The 13,967-nt window shown below is 42.2% G+C and overlaps 2 long non-coding RNA genes across 5 annotated transcripts in view; one reads left to right on the forward strand and one right to left on the reverse strand.

Moving 5' to 3' along the window:
* Nucleotides 1-13,967, reverse strand: part of LOC141575039 (uncharacterized) — a 553,420-nt gene that overhangs the window by 105,275 nt on the left and 434,178 nt on the right. The window lies entirely within an intron of this gene.
* Nucleotides 870-13,967, forward strand: part of LOC123613543 (uncharacterized) — a 102,052-nt gene continuing 88,954 nt past the window's right edge. For 2 of the 3 annotated variants that reach the window (XR_006720905.2, XR_006720904.2), the window contains exons 1-2: nucleotides 870-1,104; nucleotides 6,215-6,382. This is a non-coding gene — a long non-coding RNA (uncharacterized LOC123613543). The remainder of the gene's footprint in view (nucleotides 1,105-6,214; nucleotides 6,383-13,967) is intronic. The other variant, XR_006720906.2, reaches the window with a different exon arrangement.

Here is a 13,967-nt window from a genome sequence, read left to right on the forward strand (position 1 = left end):
AAGTGAACTTCCTCCCATGGGGAAAATGACAGCAGGAACGGAGAGAAGGACCAGTGCTACTTCCAAGAGAAGGATGCGGAGTCTCTCTTACGGACCCAGGCAGGAACTCTGAAAGAAAGCAATGCCTCCTTACACAAAAACAGCAATAAATGGGAAGTCAAGTATAAAATGTTATGGAATTCTAGGCTGACACAGAGAGAGCTTTGCTGGTGGATGTAACCTATTGGGAAAAAGGAAAGAGGTCGTCAAGCTCAATATTTTACCTAGAACAAGTGAAGTCATAAAATCTATTTAGTCTAGCGCCTGGTTATTGCCCAGGTCCCGGGCAACGGAGGTTTAAGACCAGTCACTTCAATTCATGGACGATGGTGTTATTGATAAAGACAGAATGTCTGGATAATGAAAAAAGTCTGTAATAAATACACACATTTTCGGCTTTTCCTGATTGTTTTACCAGGTCAGTTACTGATACTGACTACCCCTCTCTTGCACGGCGTACGCTTTGCCAGAATGTAAGTGCAACGCATCTTAAAGCTTTTATTTACCCAACAGCTTTGCTACAGAACATTCAGTCAAAAGGCATTATTCAGAGAGCAAAGCATCCCAGGGAGATTCTTCCTGCCAGAAGACCCAAGTATTATTACTTCAGCTACTGCCTAACATGTTATTATTTTAATATCATCATCACGCTGCTGCCTTCAATGAGATTTCGCCGCAGCTGGCTTTTTTCATTTGTTGTTTTTGGGTTATAATAGAATATAGTAGGTTCCAAGGACAAAAAAAATCAATGTACACTTCTAAAAATACCTTGGTGTTATCCCAGCTCACAGTTCTGCCAGCCTTAAAAGGGAAGGAGAGAACAGTGGAGAGAGGCTTTCAGGCCGCGGCATTTAGGATTCTATTCGATGATTTCCAAATCAATGCACCAGGACTCTCTCCAACATCTCCCCTGTAAGGACGGCTCTCCCGCCGTGTTTTTCAGTAGCACAAAGCCTGTATTAGAAACCGCACTGAGGAGGCTCTGCCGTGCGTGTCTCCAGGCCACCCCACTTTCAGATTCTTGCTCACCAGGCGGGGCACGGTGAAGTTCCATGGAATGGGTGTGTGAGTATGCGTGCTGGGGGCTGGCGGGGGGGGGGGCACGTGTGCACTTAGTGTTCCCAGAAGCTCAATTTCAGAAATTAGGGGAGTCTGGGAGTTACGCCCAGAAGTACAAGGGAAAAAAAACCCCAAAAAACTCCCTTTCTCAGCCTCCATCCGGGCAGTGAGGAACTTTGTTCCTTGGGATTAGTCCAAAATGCTCTCTGGCTTATGACATTTTCTCAAACTGGAGAAAGTATTTTCTGGTAAATATGCCTTCACTACTGCTGATGGGAGAAACTGGAAGTTGACAGGGGTTGGTATCAAATTTAATGTGATTAAGTTAAAAAGCCTTTACTAAGACCCTCCCTAACGTCCAGCCCTTAGTCAGACGCTGCCGGGAAACATTAACATTCAATCAGACGACTCTCGCTCCTACACTGCCAACTAATGACAACAGTTAGCATCCAAGTGTGAGTCTTGGGTGAGTCTGTGGCAGGATTCAAAGGAGACTCTATCACAAAGACCACGTGGATTGGCTTTTTGGAGGAAGGTGTTGAGTATAATGAGACTTTAAGGATGAACAGGATTTGAATAAAGCAAGGACCAACATGGGAGGCATGTTGACAATAGCAGGTTATGGGTTCTTCTGGATAACTTGAGTCGATTAGGGGCTGGACTTACTGTTTGGGGTTATTTAGGGCAGTTGTTTAAATGCCATTTGAACCAGAATTGAATACTGGTTTAACAAATGAATTTTGAAATCATCTAGGCCCAGATTTTAAGCCAGATTTCTCTCCTGCAGTCTTGGGTAATTTACTTAACCTTGTCAACATCAGGTTCCTGAAACAGGTAAAAGATCCATAGCACACGAGGTGGCATTGAAGATTAAGTGGTATCATTTATTTATTTCACCAGTAATCTGTATGCCATCTTTGTACCAGGTATATAGAATTCAAAAATTCTAGGCACTAAGGTATAACTCTAAGCAAAAAGACAACAATGGTTATGTAACTTGCCCACCTCATGGCAACCAATCAATTAATGATAGTTTTTAATTAGATGCTTTAAGCTTTATGGGAGAGGAGCTGAAATGGTAGGAATTGTGATTAAGGAAAATAGATCTGTTCCGGGTGAGTAGAGGAGCATGGGGGGTAGGCAAAGAGCTTGAAGGCAGAGAGACCAGCTAAGAAGCTACTGTAACAGACCACATAATAAGAGTGTCAACCAGGGTGGGGGCAGTGAATAAGAAAATTGCTGAGGGCAAGAGTTCAGTCCGGCACATTCTCCCCTAGAATTTTATGCCAACATGTCCAAGAATAGTTCTGAGTTTGCAGTCTCACCCATCACGAAAGAATCATCACTAGACTTTCCACTGAGTATATATTAAGGCATCCTGACCTTTATTTACTTCTGAGAACAGCAGTTTTCCCAGGATCCCAGTTGGGAAAGAGGCTTATAAATAAACCATTTTGCTTGTTCACTGCACTAGACTGTCATTCGGGATGATCTGCTGACGCAGGTGATGCTGAGTGAGCCAGAATGTTAACATGAAGGTCTTTGAGGGGAAAAGAAACAACATTGCTCTTCCTCTTAAGTCAGAGGAAGCAGAATTGAGGAGGCAGTGGTTTCAGCTCATTAAATGATCTCCAGTGTGTTCATCAAATGCCTCGTCAAGAGTTCCATTTTCAACAAAGGGATTCTCTTTTCTCTAATTGTATATACCTTAGAGCCTAGGAAATTGCCTGGTCTAAAGGCAAGTAAACCACCAAGCCCCTCCCTCCCAGCAAAGGTAAGACTTCTTGATTTTTTGGTCTTAAGCTTACTTGGAGGAAGAAAGCAACAACAAAGCAACAGCAAACAGTGTTTGAGGAGCCCCTCCCATGTGCTGGAGCACTTACCATTTTCTCCGTGCGTTATACACATCTGAATTAATTGATTCAATTCACCATTAATGGAAGACTTCCTAGGTGCCCCTCTGTGAGGGGCCCAGGAACTTAACTAGGAGTAAGAGAATAGTTGTCATCAAAGGAAGAGCAACACCATCTTAAAGCAGAAGCTCGCAAGGACATGCTGAACTGTACCTTCCCAGTAGAAAACTAGTAAGAACGTGACCAGAGCCTACTGTCTGCCCGCCCACATTGCCCTCCCTGTCTCGATATCCTGGAAATCCTCCAGGAAAATTGCAAACCTCTGCCCCGCCTCCTCCGATTTTCCAAGTCAAGACCTCCTTCCCCTTTCTGACTTCATCATCTTTTGCTCCTTGTCAGCCATTTCTGGTTCACTATCATCACTACCAATCGTTCCCTTTCTCTCTTCTCACGTCTCCATCCTGCCAGGGAGCTCTGTAATAACAGCTTGGTGAGACCATGAAGTGAGCACTGCCCTGGGGTCATAGCGTCTGGGTTCAAATCTTGGCTCTGATCTTTATTATCTGTGTGACCTTGAGAAAGGTCATTAACCTCTCTGAGTCTCATCTACAAAAGGACTGAATAGAGTTTAACAAGCCTAATGTAATAATTCAATGTGAATTTAGACATAAAGATATATAGGGATAGAAATAGACATATGTACATCAATATAGGTATATAGGTGTCTATCTACATGAATGTGTATCAGCACCTACATATAGATACATATGTAAATGATGTCGTTTTCTTAATTAGCTATTAATTATTCATTTGCCTGTTTTATTATTCCATTTCTTACCGCAACATTGCAAGCTCCATTAGGAAAGAAAACTAGTCTGTCTTCCTATTGTCCCATCAATGCCTAGAACAGTTTCTGGAACATAGTAGGTATTCATTAAATATTTTTGTAAAAACAAGTCGATGAATTGTTGATGTTTAATATTTTTTTTTCTCTCGGAGCTTCAAGCAAACAAGGGGGATTTTTTTGCTTCTGTTCTCCAGCTGTGGCCTGTTGGAGGAAAATTGCATAATCATGCTAATTGACTTCATAACAAATTTATGGTTTCCATTCTTAGCCAGGCTCTAAGTGTTTCTTGATAAGTCTTTAACATGTCTCTACTCAGTATCCTTTCTTTTTTCCAAAGGAGCTGCTTCTAACCGCCACCTTTCCCCTCGAGTTCCAGGTCTCTAGTCTATTCTCCCTTCTATCCATCTACAGAGAAAAAGAAGAGCCCCCATGACTTTACTTGGTCTTTCCTGTCCCTTCCGCCTTGTGATGGTTAATTCTGTGTGTGAAGTTGATTGGGCTAAATGATGTCTAGAGAGCTGGTAAGACACTATTTCTGGATGTGCCTGTGAGGACGCTTCTGGAAGAGATTAGCATCTGAGTCAGCAGACTGAGTAAAGTCACACCAGTGTGGGTGGGCATCACACAATCCATTGAAGGTTGAATAGAACAAAAAGGGACAGAAAGGGTGAATCTGCTCTCTTCTTAAGATGAGACATCCATTTTCTCCCACCCTCAGTCACTGGCTCTCCTTGTTCTCAAGCCCTTGGACTGGGAATGAATTACAGCACCAGCTTGCCTGGGTCTCCAGCTTACAGATGGCAAATTGTGGGACTTCTTGGCCTCCATAATCCAAGAGTCAATTTCTATAATAAATTATATCTATATATCTAGACAGACAGATGATAGATAGATAGACAGAGAGAGAGAGAGGTAACTATTGCTCTGTTTCTCTGGAGAACCCTGACTAATACATATCTCCTTTTAGACCATGCTCCATCTCTCTCCTACCTTCAGTTTCTTTTTTCCTCCCTCAGTCTATATGAAAATGCCATCTACTCATCTCTGATGGGATTCCTCAAAGGCGTTATTTCCTGTTAGCTTCATGTGTGTGGAGGGAAACACCAACAAAGGCTGACTGTTAAAAAGACAGAATGAATGGCTGTTTTTTAAGGCTTAACATGAAACTTGTAGGTAAAGAACCAAACCTAAGAGTATAAAAAATATTCTTACCTAACAAGCCTACCCTTCTCGGCAGCACATAACCCTGGGAATGTGGAAGAAACAAAACACAGACACCAGACGGAAGTAGTACTATCTTAGATTTACATAGTCCATTAGAGTGATGTTTGCCCACCATTGTACCACATGACAATCCTTTGAAGACTGAGAAGCAAAAGTCATTATCCCCATTTTATAAATGAGGAAACAGAGGCTCAGAGAACTGAAATGACTTGTCCAAAGTCATGACCTTCGTAATGTTCACGGTTGCATCTGGACACCAGAGTGTCTTACATGAAATCCCAGGCTCTCTGCACCAGACGCCTTTGACCTCTTGGTCTGAGCCCATATCTCAGACCCACAGACACCTATTTTATGTTACAGTGTTTGCCTTCATCCTTTCTTTCATGGCTGGACCACAAAAAGGCCATAATTCCAGGTGCGTCTACTGTAGCAGCTAGGCATGCTGGGGAGCCACACGTCTGCTTCCGTCGCCTGTCGATAACGGTCACTAGCTGTGCAGTGTTTAGCAGTTTCCTTATCTGGTTGCCCCTGACCTGTAACATGGAGGTAATAATACCTAATACCATACACTTATCTGAAGATAAAATGAATTAATACACGTTAAGCACTCAGAGGTGTGCCTGGACTACAGAAAGAACTCCATACGTGTGAATTCTTCTAACGTACCGGGAACGTGTGATGAGTTTTTCTTCTCCCTTTTCCTTCTGCATAACATGCGGTTCACTCTGAATAGCAGGTAGTTTGATACACATTTATCAAGATCCTACTAAATGCCCCCTTATTTTTTCTTGGCTCTTCATGATATGCTTTGCCTGATGGTTGAAGTATGGATGCGATTCCTCCACTCTGCTTTGGCAGATTTTTTGACATGGTTATTTGCAACCTGATTTGGTTCTCTTTTGCCTCCCTATAAATCTCTCTCCTATCCTTGTCCTCAGTTTTAAATAAGGGAAGTAAGGCAGGAATTATTTCTAGAAATGGCCCCCAGGATCCCATGACCTGATGCCCAGAACTTGCGAATGACTCTAATTGTGTTATCTGGCACAGTGGACCTTAACGAGAGGTTATCCAGATGGTTCTAACCTAATCATGTGAGCCTTTAAAAGAGGAGAACTTTTTTCAGCTGGCTGCAGAAGAGGAAGTTAGGAGTCTGAGCATGAGAAGGCATGGCCGTGTTTTTGTTTGTTTGAAGGTGGAAGGGGCCACATGAGAAGGAATGTGGGCAGCTTCTAAGAGCAAACAACGGTTCCTGGCTGACAGCCAGCAAGGAAACGAAGACCTCACTCCTCCACCTGAAGGGAACTGAATTCTGCTGACACCTGAATGAGCTTGAAAGCAGGTTCTCGTCCAAAGCCTCCAGGTAAGAGTCCAGCTGCCCCATAACTTCATTTCAGCCTTATGATACCCTGAGTGGAGCCCAGCTTAGCCAGCCCAGGACCTCTGCCCTACACAATACAAGGTAATGCATGAAAATGCTACGTCTGTGACAGTTTGTTTTGGAAGAGATAGAAAACTGATACTGACAGTGTCCTCTTCAGGAAAATACCTGTCTTGTCAGAAGGGAGCTAAATCCGAAGTTCTTTCCCTACTGCTTAGAAATGCAAAAATCTTTACTCTGAAGCTGATGCCTGCATTGAGTATCTGACAACTGGGGTTGGGGAGGAAGGACAGGAAATAAATGTCTGAGACAGACACAGTGCTTAATCAAAGCCTCCAGGTAGGGTTAGTGCACTTTGGTGACTCAACTACGGCTATTTGTATATGACATTTGTAGAAATATTTTTAATTTATACTTTGGGTAGATGCGTTTGTAGAGGAAAGTGTTAGGAGCATCAGCTGTGGAGTCAGATGTCTCTTTTTTTGTTATCTTTTTAAAAAATATATTTTTATTGAAGTATAGTTGGTTTATATCACTGTGTCAGTTTCTGGTGTGCAGCACAATCCTTCAGTCTTATAGGACCATGCATGTATTCGCTTCATATTCTTTTTAACTATTAAGTTACTACAAGATAGTGAATATAGATCCCTGTGCTATACAGTATGAACTTGTTTATCTGTTTCATATTTCATAGGTAGTGTCTGCAAATTTCGAACTCCCCAATTTATCCCTTCCCATTCCCTTCCCCCAGCTGGTAACCATAAGTTTGTTTTCTATGTCTGTGAGTCTGTTTCTGTTTTGTAAATAAGTTTAGCTTTTGTTTTAATTCCACATATAATTGATATCATAAGGTATTTTTCTTTCTCTTTCTGGCTTACTTCACTTATAATGATTCTCCAGGGCCATCATGTTGCTGCAAATGGCATTATTTTATTGTTTTTTATGGCTGAGTAGTATTCCATTGTACAAATATACCACAACTTCTTTATCCAGTTATCTATCAATGGACATTTAGGTTGTTTCCATGTCTTGACTATTGTATATAGTGCTGCTATGATCATTGGGGTGCATGTATCTTTTCAAATTAAGGTTCCCTCTGGATATGTGCCTGGGAGTGGCATTGCTGGATCATCTGATAAGTCTGTTTTCAGTCTTTTGAGGAATCTCCATACTGTTTTCCACAACAGCTGCACCAAACTGCATTCCCACCAGCAGTGAAGGAGGGTTCCCTTTTCTCCACAGCCTCTCCAGCATTTGTCATTTGTGGACTTTTGAATGATGGCCTTTCTGACTTGTGTAAGGTGATACCTCATTGTAGTTTTGATTTGCATTTCTCCTATAATTAGTGATATTGAGCATTTTCTCATGTGCCTATTGGCCATTTGTATGTCTTCCTTGGAGAATTGCTTGTTTTAGGTCTTCTGCTCATTTTTGGATTGGGTTGTTTGTTTGTTTTTCTTATTAAGTTGAACTAGCTGTGTATATATTCTGGAAATTAAGCCCTTGTCTGTCTCATCTTTTGCAAATATGTTCTCTTATTCCATAGGTTGTCTTTATGTTTTGCTTATGGTTTCCTTTGCTGTGCAAAAGCTTATAAGTTTAATTAGGTCCCATTTGGGTTGTTTTGTTTGTTTGTTTTGTTTTTATTTCTATTGCTTGGGTGGACTGCTCTAGGAAAACATTGCTGAGATGTATGTGAAATAACGTTTTACCTATGTTTTCTTCTAAGAGGTTTATAGTATATCTTGTCTTATGTTTAAGTCTTTAAGCCATTTTGAGTTTATTTTTGTGTATGGTGTGAGGGAGTATTATAACTTCATTGATTTGCATGCAGCTGTCCAGTTTGCCCTACACCATTTGCTGAAGAGATTGTCTTTATTCCATTCTATGTTCTTGCCTCCTTGTCAAAGATTAATTGACCAAAAGTTTGTGGGTTCATTTCTGGGCGCTCTATTCTGTTCCATTGGTCCATATGTCTGTTTTTGTCAATACCATGCTGTTTTGATTACTGTAGCTCTTTAGTATTGTCTGAAGTCTAGGAGGGTTATTCCTCCAGCTTCATTCTTTCTTCTTCAGTAATGCTTTGGCAATTCTGGATCTTTTGTGATTCCATATAAATTTTAGGATTACTTATTCTAATTCTGTGAAAAATGCCCTGGGTAATTTGATAGGGATTAAGTCTGTAGATTGCTTTGGGTAGTATGGCCATTTTAACAATATTAATTCTTCCAATCCAAGAACATGGGATATCTTTTACTACTACTGACCGGCTTGTGTAACCTTCGATAAAACCCTTTGTCTTATTAAGCCTCACTCTTCACGTCTTTGAAATGGGGAAAGTCACAGCACCAAATCTTATTGTCTGTTGTGAGAATTAAATAAGAGAATGTTTATGAAGCCCTTTCTTCAACACCTGGCACCTATTAAGTGCTAAATAAATGGTTGTAATTATTTATGAATTCATTCAAAAAGTGTGTATTAAGCATGTGCTGGATGCCAGGCCTTGCTAGGCAATATGGGAACAAGAATATGAATAAGGAGTAGCCTCCACCCTCAAAAATCTCTCAGGTCACTGTGTCCATATGTATCCTTTTCCTTTATTCACATATGTAAATGTTCGTGTGTGTGTGTGTGTGTGTGTGTGTGTGTGTCTTGGGGGTATGAGTGCTATGAACACTGCATTCCCTGAAACCACCAAAGAACAAAGTAGTGCATTCAAACCTAAGGGGAGGGTGGGGGTTGCAGACCCAGCTATCCATCTTCCTTCTTGTCCTCTGAGGTCGGCGGCTGTTTGCTCTGGGAACACTGACGATATAACTATTAAATCATCCCAGAGTGGCAGAGCTGGGAGGTCCCAGCAAGGCCTTCCCTCACACTCACCCCATTCTGGCACAAAGAGGGGTGTCATGCCTCATTCATGCCGACAGTCATGCCACAAGGAAAAGGGCTCCCTGTGCCAGATAGTTCTGCCTAGTTCTCTCCTCAGACCGGGGAAGCAGAAAGTGACTCGCCAGCTTTGATTGTCTGGGAATCCAGAGCTGCTCAGCACAGACCCATTAACTGAAAGAATAAATATTTACTCTGAGCTCATCCAAATAACCCAGAAAAGGGACTCTGTTTTTTATCAGTAATAAAAAACACTCCCACCTCAGCTTGGATTTACAGGGTTTGGGGTTTTTTTCATTTTGTTTTTTCTGTCTTCAAATCTTCCCTGCCTTGAAGCACTCAGATTTCCTGTGAGAGACCTGATTAGGGCTTCCTCCTGGCCTCAGAGATGGGCTGCGGGGAGGGGGTGGCGGAGTGAACATGAGCACAAAGGGAAATGTTCTGACAGGAGAGTGATGTTTTCTTTTACTGAGCAAAGTATGTGTGGCCTCAGCCTGGCTCGTAGGACACAGGTAACTGAAATATTTGCCCTTGGGAAAGAAGGTGCGGAATGTTCTCTTAAAAATGCTCCAACTGGTGAAATAAGAGATTTTAGATAAACAGCTTTTGAGGGACCCCATTTCCTGAGCTATGCTTTGATCACATGACAACAGCGCCAGTGAAAACACTTTTGTTATCCTTTCGAGGGAGATGTTCGAGAAAGAACACTTGCCTGGGTCATGGAGGTGAGGATATGGTCATGATGTGAGGGGGAGAGGAGGCGGGGTCTGCGATGGGAGAATCAAAGGAGATGGGATGGGAGCTGTTCCCAGACAAACCCTGGGTGTTTGTCTTTCGCATCCTCTAGCCCCACTTTCCCTTTTTACATCCCTCCCCCGTCTCCTTTTTTTCTGGTAACCAGACCAACCTGGCAGAAAGAGCTCATATTGTGAAAGCAAAATCATTGTCTTCAAGCACAGGCCAAGCTGAGGGCCCGGAATGTATCAGACACTGAAATACGCTAAACAGATGAAAGTTTCCCCCATTTTCCCGCCCGAGAGATGTTATTTCACCCCGCTGAGCTTCGGTTTCTCTATCTGTGTTATGGAGATAATAACGCTACCTCCGGGTTGTGTAAGGCAAATAAGGAGATAAGATATGTGCCTAGCCTAGAGACTGGTACCCTGTGGGGGCCGCATAAGCCTTAGCACAACTCTTACTGTTAAAGGGCTTTGGAACTTGGCAAGTGTACTGGAACCAGATTATTTGAAAACCATTCTTCTTCCAAAGGCTTATGCAGGCACTCAGGCTAAGGTTTGCAGGAGAGGCTGAGCAACCCTGGACCAGGTGAATGGAAATATCCTCCTCTAAGGTTTGTGTGCACTCAGTCCCTGGCCTTGCTGCGTCTCTATCATGCAGATCAACTGGCTGCATGAGAGCTGGGCGGAAGCTTCCCAGATACTCCAGGGCAGGTTTATGTCCTGCAGACGTGATCTGGGGATTGTCAGTGCAGTGAAAAATATCAAATTATACAATTAATTGTTTCAAAGGAAAAGTACAGGGTGCTGAGAGTATAAAATGAGGCTTTATAACTTAGTCTCAGGCTGTCAAGAAATGCCTCTTGGTAGACAGAGTAATGGCCACCAATGAATTATATTTTGCTGTAGACATACCCTTGTGAGGCTCCCTTCTGCGTTGACTCTGGGCTTGGCCACGTGATGAGCATTGGTAAGTGGGACCTAAGCAAACCTAAAGTGCAGAGAGGTGTGAAAAGTACTTGAGCACCTCTCTTGATGCTGGGAGTTCTTCTGCCACCACATGAAGAGGCCCAGACTGATCTGCAGGAGATAAATGGCCCAGCTGGCACCCAGCTCCTACAGACAGATGTATGCACAAGGACATCTTAAACTATCCAGTTGCAGTTGAGATGCCAATGACTAAAACTCTATAAGTGACCCAGGTAACACCAGCAGAAGATGGACCCAGGTGAGTCCAGTCCAAATTGCTGATCGAAAGAATCATGAGCAAACTGGATGGTTGCTGAGGTTTTAGGTCCATAAGCTATGGGGGTGGTTTGTTATGCAGCAAAGGCTAAATTATACAGAAGCAGATACCTCTAAGTGGGCTGGTATCATAGAAAAATCTAACATACAAATTATGAGGTTTTGGACTTCGCAATGGATGGACGATGGAAAGTGATGAGGAAACTTAACCAAAGTCATGTTAGATGGTGAAAAATGATTTGTAGAGTCTGGAGAAGTGCTAAGGAAACTGCTTTTGGAAGTTGGAAAATAGTTGATTTTGTTTTGTGTAGCAATGCCAAACTGAGTTAACTGGAAGAGGAGAATATTCCTAGTAAGTTTGCAGAGCTGGCTAAGGAAATGACCAGAAAGAACATGGAATGTGTCGATGGGCTTCTTTTGGCCACATATGGTAAGGTACAGGAAGAGAGGGATGAGCTAAAGAGTGAATTATTCACTTTGTAAACAGTTTAGAAGGACTATAATGAAACCAAGGGTTTCCAAGTTGGAAAATACAACTGTTTCACAGTTCTTTTTCAAATGAAAAGTGGCCTCAGATTAAAGATTAAATCAAGGATGCAGGTATACAATTCTGAGTTAATATCTCTAAAGCATTTTCAGTTATGCTTGATAGACCCTCTCAGCTAGACAAAACTGCTTCTAAGACGTCTAATGGCATCTTCCTATTGAAGTATAATCTCAAAACAGCCCTGGTAAGTCTGCTGTGAGAAAGCTACCTCAAAAAGGAGTTGTGGATGTGGATTTTGACTAATAAAGTGGATGTAGTATGATACATAGCAAACCCAGAAAGGTTTTAAGGAAGTTATATAGTCTAAGATGAAAGGAAATGGGAACCTTCCTCTGAACCCCCATTTTTCTTTAAGTAAGATGTAGTTTGAAAAAAGTGCTAAGCTGCAGTTGTTTTTAAGGTAAGAGGTGCTATTGTGGAGGGTAGAGACAAAAATATTGCTGGTGGAACAAGCTGCCCAGGAGGAGAGGAGTCTAAGGAACCAATCCTAGTGAGCACAACCAGAGTAGGGGCGCCTGACAACATGCACCTTGTTGTACTTTATAATTTCTATAAACCAGTGACTATTCTTTTTGCCTCCCATTCTTTCCCTTTTTGAATGAAAGTATCTCTAAAAGGTTTTCTGTCTCACCACTGTAGTTAGTTTTTTGGGGTAGATAACTTGTTTTTTTAGTTCTCATGTCTCTGCATCTATCAGGATCGCAGCCAAGGAGCTGCTCTCAAGGGGCTTTGTCTGCATCTAGACTTAATGCAGATTACAGGATCAGGGACTTTGAGACATACTGTGATTGAATGATACTTGGGGACTCTTGTTAGGGAGATAATATGTTTTGCAAGTTAGAGGGATGTGTCATTGGGGCCAGAGGGAACACTGTGGTAAGCCTCCCTCATTTTTTGAGATCATGATTCTCTGTATGCATGCCCTTGGGTGGTCCCCTCCACATGGCCTCTGGGCTTGGCCACGTGACTTGTTTTCACCAGTGGACCATCAGAATGTGTTGGATGCAGGCACTTTTGGCATTGAAATTTGCTCTTCGTTGCTGCCGGGGACTCTACCCATGTGAAGGAGCTCAGGCCAGCCTGCTGATGACATATGGCCCAGCTGAAAGCTACCTAGGCCAGAGAGGTGAACCTTAAACTCTTTGTCCTCAGTTGATGATCTAAACAACTGAAACTGCATCAGTGATCCTAGGGGTCAAGCAGAAGAATTGCCCAGCCCACTTCATTTACCCACAGTTACATGAGAATAAAATCGTTTTTTAAGCCATGAGATTTTGAGGAATTTTGTTATTTACTCATCAAAGGTATATATAGCTTTTCTGAGGCAAAGATATTTAAATTGAAATGTGAAGGCTCCAAGATTTGTTAGGTGAGGCAGAGAAGAAGCTGAGTTGGAGTTGCACAGAAGCCTGTCATGGTGCTAGAACAAGGAGTGAGAATAGTGTGGAGTGAGTTTGGTGAGGCAAGAAGTGAACTGATTATGCATGGCTTCTGTATTCGTTATCTATTGCCACAATATGCTATATAACAAAACACCCCAAACTTCAGTGGCTTTGAACAACTATTACCTATCATGCTTCTGCTATCAAATTTAGGGTCAGCTGCTGTAAGCTGGACTTCACAGGGCAGCTCTGTTTCAGGATGCTGGTGAGTCTGGGCACGGCTCTTCACTGTGGTTTGAATGCAGGTCGTTTCCACACATTTTCATGCTTAGGTCCAGGCTGAGAGACAGTAGCTATCTAGAAAACTCTTTTCATAGTGATAGCAGAGGTGCCAGAGAGAAACATAACCATGAAAATATGTTTCTGTTTATATCTCATCCGCAAATATCCCATGAGCCAGGGCAAGTCACATGGATGAACCCAAAGTCAAGATCAGGAAGTATATTTCAATCACCAAAAGGTATTATAGGGAAGTACTTTTGGCCAAAGCAAGTCACACCGTTCATAACAGCACTGTTTACAGTAGACAAAAAGTGGGAACAATCTGAATGCCCATTAACTGGTGAGTGGATTTAAGAAATGCATATCCATAAAATGGAATATTCTTTGGCAATAAAAAGAAAAGTACTGATACATGCCACAAGATGGACGAAACACAGAGACGTTATGCTAAATGAAAGAATCCAGGCACAGAGGTCTGCATAGTGTAT

Source organism: Camelus bactrianus, chromosome 25 (assembly GCF_048773025.1).
Source record: "Camelus bactrianus isolate YW-2024 breed Bactrian camel chromosome 25, ASM4877302v1, whole genome shotgun sequence".
NCBI lineage: Eukaryota > Metazoa > Chordata > Mammalia > Artiodactyla > Camelidae > Camelus > Camelus bactrianus.